The 10,449-nt window shown below is 41.7% G+C and overlaps 2 long non-coding RNA genes across 3 annotated transcripts; both read right to left on the reverse strand.

Moving 5' to 3' along the window:
* Positions 1-539: 539 nt before the first annotated feature.
* LOC136017134 (uncharacterized) lies at positions 540-5,806 on the reverse strand. Of its 2 annotated transcripts, XR_010613835.1 has the most exons (5): positions 5,456-5,806; positions 5,046-5,103; positions 3,158-3,262; positions 1,254-3,004; positions 540-828 (listed from the first exon to the last, which is right to left on the reverse strand). It is a non-coding gene; the product is annotated as an uncharacterized LOC136017134 (long non-coding RNA). The 2 variants fall into 2 exon arrangements; XR_010613836.1 differs by lacking the exon at positions 540-828 and having other exon boundaries at positions 1,076-3,004.
* Positions 5,807-7,350: 1,544 nt separating this feature from the next.
* LOC136016289 (uncharacterized) lies at positions 7,351-9,265 on the reverse strand. The gene is made up of 3 exons (XR_010613554.1): positions 9,183-9,265; positions 7,538-7,636; positions 7,351-7,426 (listed from the first exon to the last, which is right to left on the reverse strand). It is a non-coding gene; the product is annotated as an uncharacterized LOC136016289 (long non-coding RNA).
* Positions 9,266-10,449: the final 1,184 nt, after the last annotated feature.

The following is a 10,449-nucleotide window of genomic DNA, read 5'->3' on the forward strand; positions in this document are numbered from 1 at the left end:
CTTACCCGTGTACACGATACACAAAATTCAACTTGCACAAGGCCAAACCATAGGAAGGCCCTGTTAATAATGGCTCAACATTGGAAGAATAGCAGAACAATGACATGGTGTGTGATAGGGCTTATCAGCCTGTGGAAAGCATTATATTTCATGTTTGTCTGTGGTAGCATGAGATTGCATTTGGTTCAGTCAGTCTCATTGCTACTCCGGTCCAGTTAATTTAAGAAATATATTGATTTGCACAGTTGATAAATCTCTCTTGGTACAACAGCATGTACTGCTGTAATCCAGCATGTAGGGAGCAGGATTTCATTGCAGGGGACAGGCACCAGGCAAGCAGGATGATATCCATTCTTGCCAAAAGGCAGCAGGAAGTTTATGTGGATTTTACCCAAGTGTTAAGGTCTAGATATGAGAAGCTACAGTCAAACTTAAGGCTGCATATACCTACCTCACCTGGCACACAGGATGGCGCCAGGATGATGGGGACTAGTGGGGGCTGGTGGCACCATTTGCTGCAGTGAGAGTATCTGATATGCAGCACACATCATCCCAAAAAAGAGTAACAGCAATGTTCAACATTTACTGCTGCTGTAGGAGCAACCAGTCTCTGCATTGAAGAAGGGGTCGTGCTGGGGTCAAAGCAGCTCCCTGTCCCTGACCAGTGCCTGGGAAGGAGGGGAATGCAGCACATCACGATGCCAGCATTTCATGCCTGGGAGTTGTGGGTATCCAGTGAAATGTACTGGAAAAGGCAGAGCTTCCCCTGCTGAAGTTCTCACCCAAAGTTATCCACCAGACGATATGAAACATGAATGGTTGTTCACTCTGCACAAAAAGAGGAACAAAAACACATTCTGAAGGGTCTGTTAATTAATAATCACAGCACAGGCTGGAGGCAGTGCAGTATATTAACTTGTTAAGGTGAAAGCAGGGAAAGAAAGGTGGTGACAGCTATTACTGAATGAGGAAAAAAAAAACCAACAAAAAAAGGACACAACATGAAAGGTGTTTAAGTCCAGTGGACTTAAAGGTTCTCTCCTTTCAAGGATAAGAACAAAATTGATTTGAGGGGACAACTTTATTAAATTTAAAGTTAGCTTTAAAAAATTTTATACAGTAGCATTTTCTGGAGATAAATATCAGCCTGACACTTCCTTTTGCTCGCAGTTTATGCAATGGCTTATCACTCTGGGCAGGATTCCCTGAATATTTTGCACCATTCAGTAAAATGCCCGTGTCACGGTACTTACTGTGGTGTTGCACTAAGGATCATCTTTTCAGCTCCCTGAGTGACTGAGGAACCAAAGCCTCCTCCTGTCAGCACACTGCACCACAGGGAGAGAGACAGCAGCTTATTGGCCATCAGGCTCTGGGATTTTCCATGTGTGGCCCCAAAACCATAAGAAGTTGGCAGTGGGAAAGAAAGCCATGGGTATCATTTTCATCAGATGTTAAAGCTCATCACACAAATGTCTTCTTCACTGCAGCCTCAACTAAGAAGGGCTTTTCAATGGTGAGAACCACAGCATGCTTAGCTGGACCCGAAATCATTGTGTTGTGTCTCCTCAGGAGACTTTGTCACCCCACTCCTCTGCTGGGACCACAGGAGCTTCAGTATTGCATAAGCAACCTCCTGCACCTACAAAAGCAGCCCCTGCTTGCAACAGAGCAGAAGTTGGGAGCTATCAAGCCTGAGAACGTGACAGGATGGCAGGTTTCTGCAAAACTGAGACTTTTGTTTGTCTTTTAAAAGGAATGCCAGGTCGGCAACACAGATCTGCATGGCCCCTTTAAATGCCACCCAAATCGATATTTTACATTGTCCTCCTTGTCTTGATAGCGTACTGTCTCTCTTTAATAGTCTAATTTGTCTATTTTCAGAGCTGATAAATTGCAGCATATTAAAATAATGGTGCAATATTTGTTGCTATTAAAATGTATATAACCAAAATTTAAATGTAATTCAATTTTAAGTGGAAAATAATGATCGCTATTGAGATGCCCAAAGACAACTTTTTACTCAACCCCCATCAACATTGTATTAAACAAGAAAAAGGTTCACTACAAGTATTTTGAATATATTTTATGTTAATGGTCAATCATAAGATATATTAAAGCTTTTTAGAAAAAAATTGCACGAGTTTATCCTCAGATACTCAGAGAGTTTTCTGTCAAAACGATTTGTTCATTTTGAAGTACATTTCCTGTAAAAGTGATTACTGAAATGTATTGCAACATTCTGATTCAATATAGCTAACCTAGAAATTCTCTGCCTGAATTATTACCATGATCAAAGCCTGAACTGTCACATCCAAAGTCTCCTCCTCTGCCCATGGGCTGGGCAGCTCTCCCAGGCTGTCTTCCATGATAGTCCCTGCCCTCAAACCAGGTAAAAAGTGCCCCAAGGGACTCTGTGGTGACTCCTGAAAGATGTACTCTGTGAAGTTAGGACATCAATAGAGAGAAAAAAACAAAGCAAAGCACCTAAAATACATCTCTGCTGAAGAGTTATGCTTGTTAGCATTTTTAACCTACTTTTTTCTGAATTAGTCAATACCCATGCATACAGACAGAGTATTTTGATATTGATAATAGTCCAACAGAAGATGGAAACAAGAATTGTATGCTTCACTCTGCTATTAGTATTGATTGCCTTCATACTATGTAGTGCAGCATTTATCTTCATTGATGAAATAATGTATCCACTTCCAGGGCATGTGATGTGGGAATTTACGTGGAATGGCTGCAAGAGCCAAAACACACCCCTTTGCCATATGCTCTAAAACTCATTTGCTAAATTGTGTATCACAGCAGGTCAGCAGTTTCTTGGCCATCATCTCTGTTCTGTGACAGTCACATGGGTCACTCACCCAGTCCATCCCAGCTCCTCCATCCTGAGGAAGCATCACTTGCATTCAGGGAGCAGGAGTCTCATCCCCACTTTTTACTTGACAGCTTTTCTTGGTGATTTGTCCCAGTTCTACTTGGAGCAGACCCACTTCTAAAGTAAAAAATCAAACAAACAAACAAACAAAACACAAAACGGAACAACTTGTAAAAAACGCTAACCCTCTTAATCATACTTGTAAATATGTTTTTAGCTTTGTGATGCAGAGACGTTTGGTATCTATTTCTTTGTGATCATTTACATAACCTCTTTATAGGCTCCAGCCGTGGCCTTTCATCTGTGCCATCTTGGTCCCTGGCTCACCCCTTCACTGATCTGAAGCAGTTATGTGCCCAGTAGCTAAAGTGACACCTTGAAATGCAGAGAAAGGAGAAGTAAATGTATTATTTAGCTGTAGGAGCAACTATTTTTAAGGAGAATAACAAGTAAAACCTGAATAAAGAAAAGATATTTCAAAAGTATCTTTACTTGATTTGCTTATTTGGTACAACTCCCTGGTTTCTTTAGTGGTGTTGCATTCCCCTGAGTTTTGGGATGGTGGTCTTGTGACCAGGAATCACCATTTCTTTCCTCAGTCCTGTATTATGTATGATGCAGGAGAAAGCCTTTTTCATTTCACATGGGGGGCACACCCACGGCCTGGCTCCAAGCCTTCTTAAAAAGCAGCATTTGTGAGACATTAAGGCGCTACACTTACAATATAGACCATTCAAGTGGATATTTCAAGTGGGCTGAATGTGATAGAAGGACACAGAAATCATTCTCAAGGCTCCATGTCCTGAGTTTCTTCCTTAACAGCGCTAAAAGCTTAAGAGGTGAAGAATAAAATGACCAAGAAGTGAAGCATCAGGAAAAAAAAAACAGTGTAGTTTTTTTATATATATACATACATACATATATATATATATATTTTGTTGCAAGGAAAAGGGCTGCATCTCATACTCCATATGATGACTGCAGTCACCAGGGCTGCAAGCTGCCTGTAAAGGAGAAGCTAAAGATTCTGTGAGCAGACCCCCACTTACAGCACTGCTGTCACGACATTGTGCACACCTCTACACCCTGCATTGCATTACCCAGCCTGTTTCTCACCACTTGAGAGGTGATCCGAGCCCTCATCAGCACTGCCCTTGCCATGCATGCCTTCTCCATCAACAGGTGCTGCTGCAGGTCTGCCCAACAGCATGACAAGGAAAGGCACCGGCAGGACATGGCAAGATTGAAAACAAGTTGTAATGAAAGCCACGTGTTGCAAGTAGAAGAAAATAGCGCAAAGAGAAACGAACTCTCAGGGAAACAAGGAAAATAGTTATTTTTTTACCCAGATACACAGGGGAAAACAGGCACCACTTCTCAGACTGTTCTGCAGAACTTGAAATTCAGATCCTAACTTGTAACCAGGGGCCCTGTAAATCTTATCTACACTTTTTGTGTGATCTCCTTTTCCTCCATTCCTGATGGGCCATCTAAGCCTCCTCTCCAAACAACAAAGCAATCCACACGCACACAATCACACCAGCCAGCAGAACCACTAGAATATTGCAAGGGCCACTTCAGGCAGGGGTGTGGAGAACTGCTCCTCCTGCTAACAGGATCTGGGAATGTCTAAGGTGCCTCCTACACAAGCGCCTTCACACTGTGTTTGGTTTGGCTGGTTAGAGCACAAGCAGCTAATACTCAACAGGACTGTCAAGTAAGAAATTACTTGTGTTTCTGATTTAAAGAACTTAAAGAAAGGTAAAGGATTGATGATTAAAATTTACAAGCATAAAATTGAAGGAGGCAGCTTCCAAAAGCCTGAAACCAGCCTGAAAAGTGCACAACACATATTCTATACAGCATTCACTTTTCTCCAGAGCTTTGCCCCTCTTGTGCATTATGCTGAAGCCAAGATCTTTGCCTGAGATGCAAAACAGGGTGGGAAATGCCCAAGTGAAGCCCATTAGTAAATTAACATTTGGTTTCCTAAGTGATTCACAAGCTTTCCACAAGTAGGTAAAAGGGACTCAGTGATTAAAATGACTGCTAATAGTCACATAAATAAAGAGCCTATTCTGTACTGAGCAAACATGTTCACCTCGTTAAGGCATTGACACTATTAGCCAAGAGGCCAAAGGAAAGAGCAGAATCCCACCTGGCTCATTCATTTTCAGCTCAGTCACTAATTAGTCACCATAGTCTCTCAAGTCCATCTATTAATGGGGAAAAGGCAGAAGCACACATTAGAGCACAGGCCAATAAAAAACTTTAACAAGTTTGATTAATGTATATTTATAATGATTTAAATGGGGCCTTCTCATCAGTCTCCCCCTGTAAAAGGACAGATAACATAGTCTGAGGGCTCTTTTTGCTCATCACAGCTTATTATGTTAATCTAAATACTGCCCATCATCACTCAGTGCCCACAGCATTGCACAGCACTGTCCCCACACACTGCTGTGAGCACCAGGACACACTGCGACAGCGAGTGCAAAGGCGACTTACTGGTTTAGTCATGCTCATTATGCAAGTCATATCATCACTTAGGCATGCTTTTTTCCTTACCTGCAAACATTTACATGATGGACTTTCGGTGGACTCAGTACATTTTACATCAAACTAGAGTGAGTGATGCTCCATGTCAAACAGCATTCCCAGTGCCATCTGTGATGGGGAGACTTATGGTGAGGCACGGCCAGGACTTCCCAGAACCATCTGTGATTAACAGCCCCAGCTTCAGCAGATAGCACAGGAGCCCTGGGCACTCATTGCTGCCAGCAGACAGGCTTAAACTTGCACACTCTTAATTGCTGCTTAGGTTTGTTGCATTTCAGCCACTTCTTTTCAGGGACACATCCATACAGCCCCTGCCCTTCCTACTAAAAACAACACTACAGGTTGAGCATAGTCATTCTGAGTTTCTTGTTCTTTGTGACATGCTCCTTTGGGGAAGATTTATTGTATCACAACAGCTGAAAATTAAGTGGTACTTACCCTGAGCTGCCATTCCGGATTAAAGGCACCTGAAGAACTGTGAGTGAAGAATCACAACTCCGCAAAAGAACCTACTTTACTGAAGATGGATTATGCTTCTCAAGTTCCCTTTACCTCCCATTTTTTCAGGGGGCAGGTGAAGACACCACCTCTCACAAACCATGCAGAGCAAGAACTGCTGCTGTTCAGGACCCCTGGATCCAAATCGTTACCATAGCCAGTCTATTCCCAGAGGCCAGGTTACAACTGAAGGTGTTAAGTTGGACATTAATTTTGAACGTATGCAAAACTATATATATATAATATATATATATATATATTTATCCACACCAGAAACAACAACACTGTCAAAATCTGCACTAGCTGAAGTAGTCACTCCTTTACAGGAACCAGTCCCTATTTTCTTTCCAAATTAGAAATACAGGGAATAGGTTAATACATAGAAAACGTTGCTGTAGATATATTTGATGTAAGTTCTTCAGTTATGGTAATAGATGCCCCAGTGTTGCAGCAGAGCTGCACTGCACATGAATGTGTCCATTTTGGTTTTGGCTGTTGACAATTTGAAACATGAACAATTTAGGAATGTGAAAATAGAAAAGTTGTGTTGATCTGTAACTAAAAAAACCCCAAGCATTTAATTAAAATACTCAGAGGGGAAACATGACTGAACTCTAATATAGAAAAGAAAAAAAAAAGTAAAAATTAAAATTTAGAGAAACACTTTGCAAGTTTAAAGTGTTGTTTCTATAGAACTTCATTTTAATATAGCAGGTACAACAAAACATTAAGCACCAGATGCAGTTGCACTCACATCATGATGTTTAGTACAAACTGCAGCTGTTTAATACTTACAGTTCTGAAACTGGGAGCATCTATTTCAAAATAAGCATTATCCTAAGTATTTCTAAGGATTAGAGTGATAATAGTATCATTTTGATAATAGTATCATTTTAAGCAATATGTTTCAGCTCATATCATTAATTTTTCAGCAAAAAAGCATGTAATATTTTCTTGCTAATATGAACCCCTTTTTACATATTTATAAATCAAACCCATAAAACTGCACAAAGATTTGGGGCACAACGTAAAAACTAAGTGTTTTCATAGACTTTATTTTGTCCTGCAAATAATCTCCTGGCCGTGTGCTCAGAATCTCTGCTTTCTGGTGCAGAGCTCAGCATCACAGTGTTTCCACCCAGATGCTAACTTAGGCTTTACTTTATTCCGAGAAAGATTAAAGGCTTCTGCAATGTGCAAGCCATCAGCTTGAAATATTGTCATTGACTATATTTTCAGGGTCATTTTTTTATATTCCTCAAATAAACCGTGTTTCTCCAGCCCAGAAAAGAGAACAGAGGGGAATGGGCTATAATACAACTCTGACATGCTCACATGGTTAACAGAGCATAGTCCTTCATCTTTGCCAGCACCAAAGGCAGACCCCACTCTAGCTCAGAGGTACCACACTGAAGTTCACATGCTGTGCAGCTGCACCACAGGTCTCCTCACTGCTGTGGGGTGGATTTCTGGAAGTTCCTACTAATGAAATAAAATGAATTAATGGCTGTTGAAGCCTGTGGTCACAGCACCACAGGGTTTTGAAGGTTACAATCTGGAGAGAAAACACCATGTGCCTCCTTTGGCTCTTACACGTCTGTAGGCATTGGGTTAGGCGTTGTAGGCATTGTATGGAGGACCTAGGCTGGGCAGATGTTCACTCTGGTCACCAATGTTTGTATATAAGCCATTCTGGAAAATAAAATATATTTAGGAAGTCTGACAGGCAAAACACTCTTCCCTGTCTGTATAAAATCATGAAGGTGTGATGGATTCATTCCTTCATTCAGTTTCTGGGAGTAGCATAGACCTCAGTGACACCCAGGACCACACCAAGAAACAGGGCTGGCAGGCAAAGAACACATCCTCCTCTAGGAAAGCATTTACAATTTGCTGTTCTCCCCCATGCCCGCTGCACTACCCCCCCCCCCCGGATGAAAATGAGACTTTCAAAGGAGCATGGAGAAAAAAGTCAACCACAAACAGACCAGAAAAGAAAGCAGCAACACTCCCAAAACAGGTGTTGCTCTGGCTTACGGGTGCTCCCTGGCTGGAACCACTGCTCTTTACATCAGGCAGATCTGAACTCCTGTGAGAAAGCCCGAGATATGGGCTATTCAACTTCATGTAGTGACAGGACAAGGGATAATGGGTTCAAATTAGAAGAGGAAGATATAAGGAAGAAGCTCTTTACTGCGAGGGTGGTGAGGCACTGGAACAGGCTGCCCAAAGAAGTTGTGAATGCTTCATCCCTGACGGTGTTCAAGGCCAGGTTGGACAGAGCCTTTGGCAACATGGTCTAGGGTGAGGCATCCCTGCCCATGGCAGGAGGGTTGGAGCTAGATGACCTTGAGGTCCTTTCCAACCCAAACCATTCTATGAATCTATGTGAAACAAAAATTCCCATAGAATCCAGATGTGGAGAGTTCATTATGAATCAGGACTCTTCCACATGCATCACTGCTTGGCAGTCTGGTGTTTCAGCTTCCCTGTTCCTTCTGCTTCTCCTTATTCACCACATCAACCAGTTCATTGTGCACAAATAATAGTTTTCAATAAAAATAATTTGGTGCATGAAAATCAAACCCTTCAAGCCATCATTTTAACAATGCTGCCGTCTGACAGTGCTGTTGTGTCTGGACAAGACTCATGAACACAACCAGCATCTCCCCTGGACCAGCAGGAAACACACTGAGACAGCTGCTACTGAAGTACTCACTACTCCAAGCATGATCCCAGCAAATTCAGTTTCTAAAGCATTAGCATGGGCAAACCTAAACCAGGAGAGTGAAGCAGATGCCAAGTTTCCTATGCACAGAGGTTGTAAAGCCATTTCTATTAAAGCTTTTTTTATTGATGTTTTGCTTCCCCAGGTGTTAGGCAGGTGCATTTGAACCTGGCCACTGTTATGATGACACATGGGTGAGAACACCATTAACTTTGGCAAAATGCAATTATTGCTGTAAACTAATTTTAAAATGGAAGATTTTATCTTGACTTGAATATGGTTTTCCTTCTAGCTTACCAAGGAGCTATATAAAGTCTATAGCAATTATTATTTTTTATTAGAGATGTAAAAGTTATCTTTATGGAGCCCACAATTTTAGTTTTCATGTGTTCTTCTATCCAAACGATGGAATGTTCTTAGCTGTCACAGATGCCATCAGTGTATCACAAGAATAATTAATCTCTTTAGGTTTTTTTGTTTGTTTAATATATAAAAATGAATGATACTTACTATGGCATTGCCAGCAATGGCTTTTCCTGGGTACACAAGTGTTGTGGAGCAGAGGGGTGAAGTGCTGAAAAGCAGCACTGCCAGCACAGCTTGCACAGTACCACTAACAGAAACTAACTGGAAGAGATCAAAATTACATTTGTTTGTTTTTTTTTCCGATAGTGACTACTGCTTTTTTTTGCTCTTTTTTAAAATCAAGTAATGATTTCTGAACATTCAGCTCAGATACAGAGTGAGAGAGGCAGAACTTTGATCTTGTGAGATTTGAGGGGTGTTTTCCACCCCAGGAATGTGGTGGGGCAGCTTCTTAACTCCCCCCTTGCAGCAGCATTGTAACTCTCCCCCAAAAAACCAGCTCCTGGCTCCCTGGCACCCACCCCACTTCCTTTCATTGCCCCCACCCAGGCTGGCAGCCATCATCATCCCCCCACTCTGGGGTAAGTAAGGATGACAAAAAGAAAAACTACAAACAAAAGCAAAGAGGGGAATCAGAACTATAGTATATGCATCTTCCCAAACACCTCAGTGCTGGGAAGAGGGTGAAAAGCAGGTCAGCAAGGGGTGACGTAGACACAGTGCCACAATAAAACAATTTCAAGGTTTCTACTTTGCCAGAGTTTTCTGGGTTAAATTTGGAGTCGTTTTTGTTTCTCCTACTCCCTCCCCCTAAAATGAAGGGAGAGAAGAATAAAGGACAATTGGTTTGGGGGAAAGTTATTAAAATAGTGGTGCCAATCTACACCACCCTCTGATGACACTCAATTCACCTCCACTGGCAGGGGTGTAGAGGGGAACAAAGCACAGCAACATCCAAGAAAGAGCTCTCCCTTCAGGTATGGTTTGAAGGGAAATGGGTTGTCACTTCTAATGCTTTACTGATGTATTGCAGAGGCAGATAACATCTAAGAGATGTATTATTACAACAGGAAATTAAAAAAAGATATTCTGAATCAACTGAAAAAACTACCCACCAAACTAGGCAGACAAGCTCTGGTCTTTCCTCTTCCCTGCAACCACAGTTGATTCAGACCAGTTCCTTCCTTTGGGATGTGCTGATCCTCCTCTCACTTCATTTTTCATGCTAATGACCTCCCTGAAGCCTCACACCTTTCTAAAGATAGCCCTTCATCATTTGCCTAATCCCTAAATAATTCTTGTGTTAGCTCATTTTCTTGCCAGCTGAATTAATAATTTGCAATCAAGTCGAAAGAGTAACTGAAAAATCAGTACCTAGAATCAATCACAGCTGCTGCACCCAGAAAAATTT

This window comes from Lathamus discolor, chromosome 6 (genome assembly GCF_037157495.1).
Source record: "Lathamus discolor isolate bLatDis1 chromosome 6, bLatDis1.hap1, whole genome shotgun sequence".
NCBI lineage: Eukaryota > Metazoa > Chordata > Aves > Psittaciformes > Psittacidae > Lathamus > Lathamus discolor.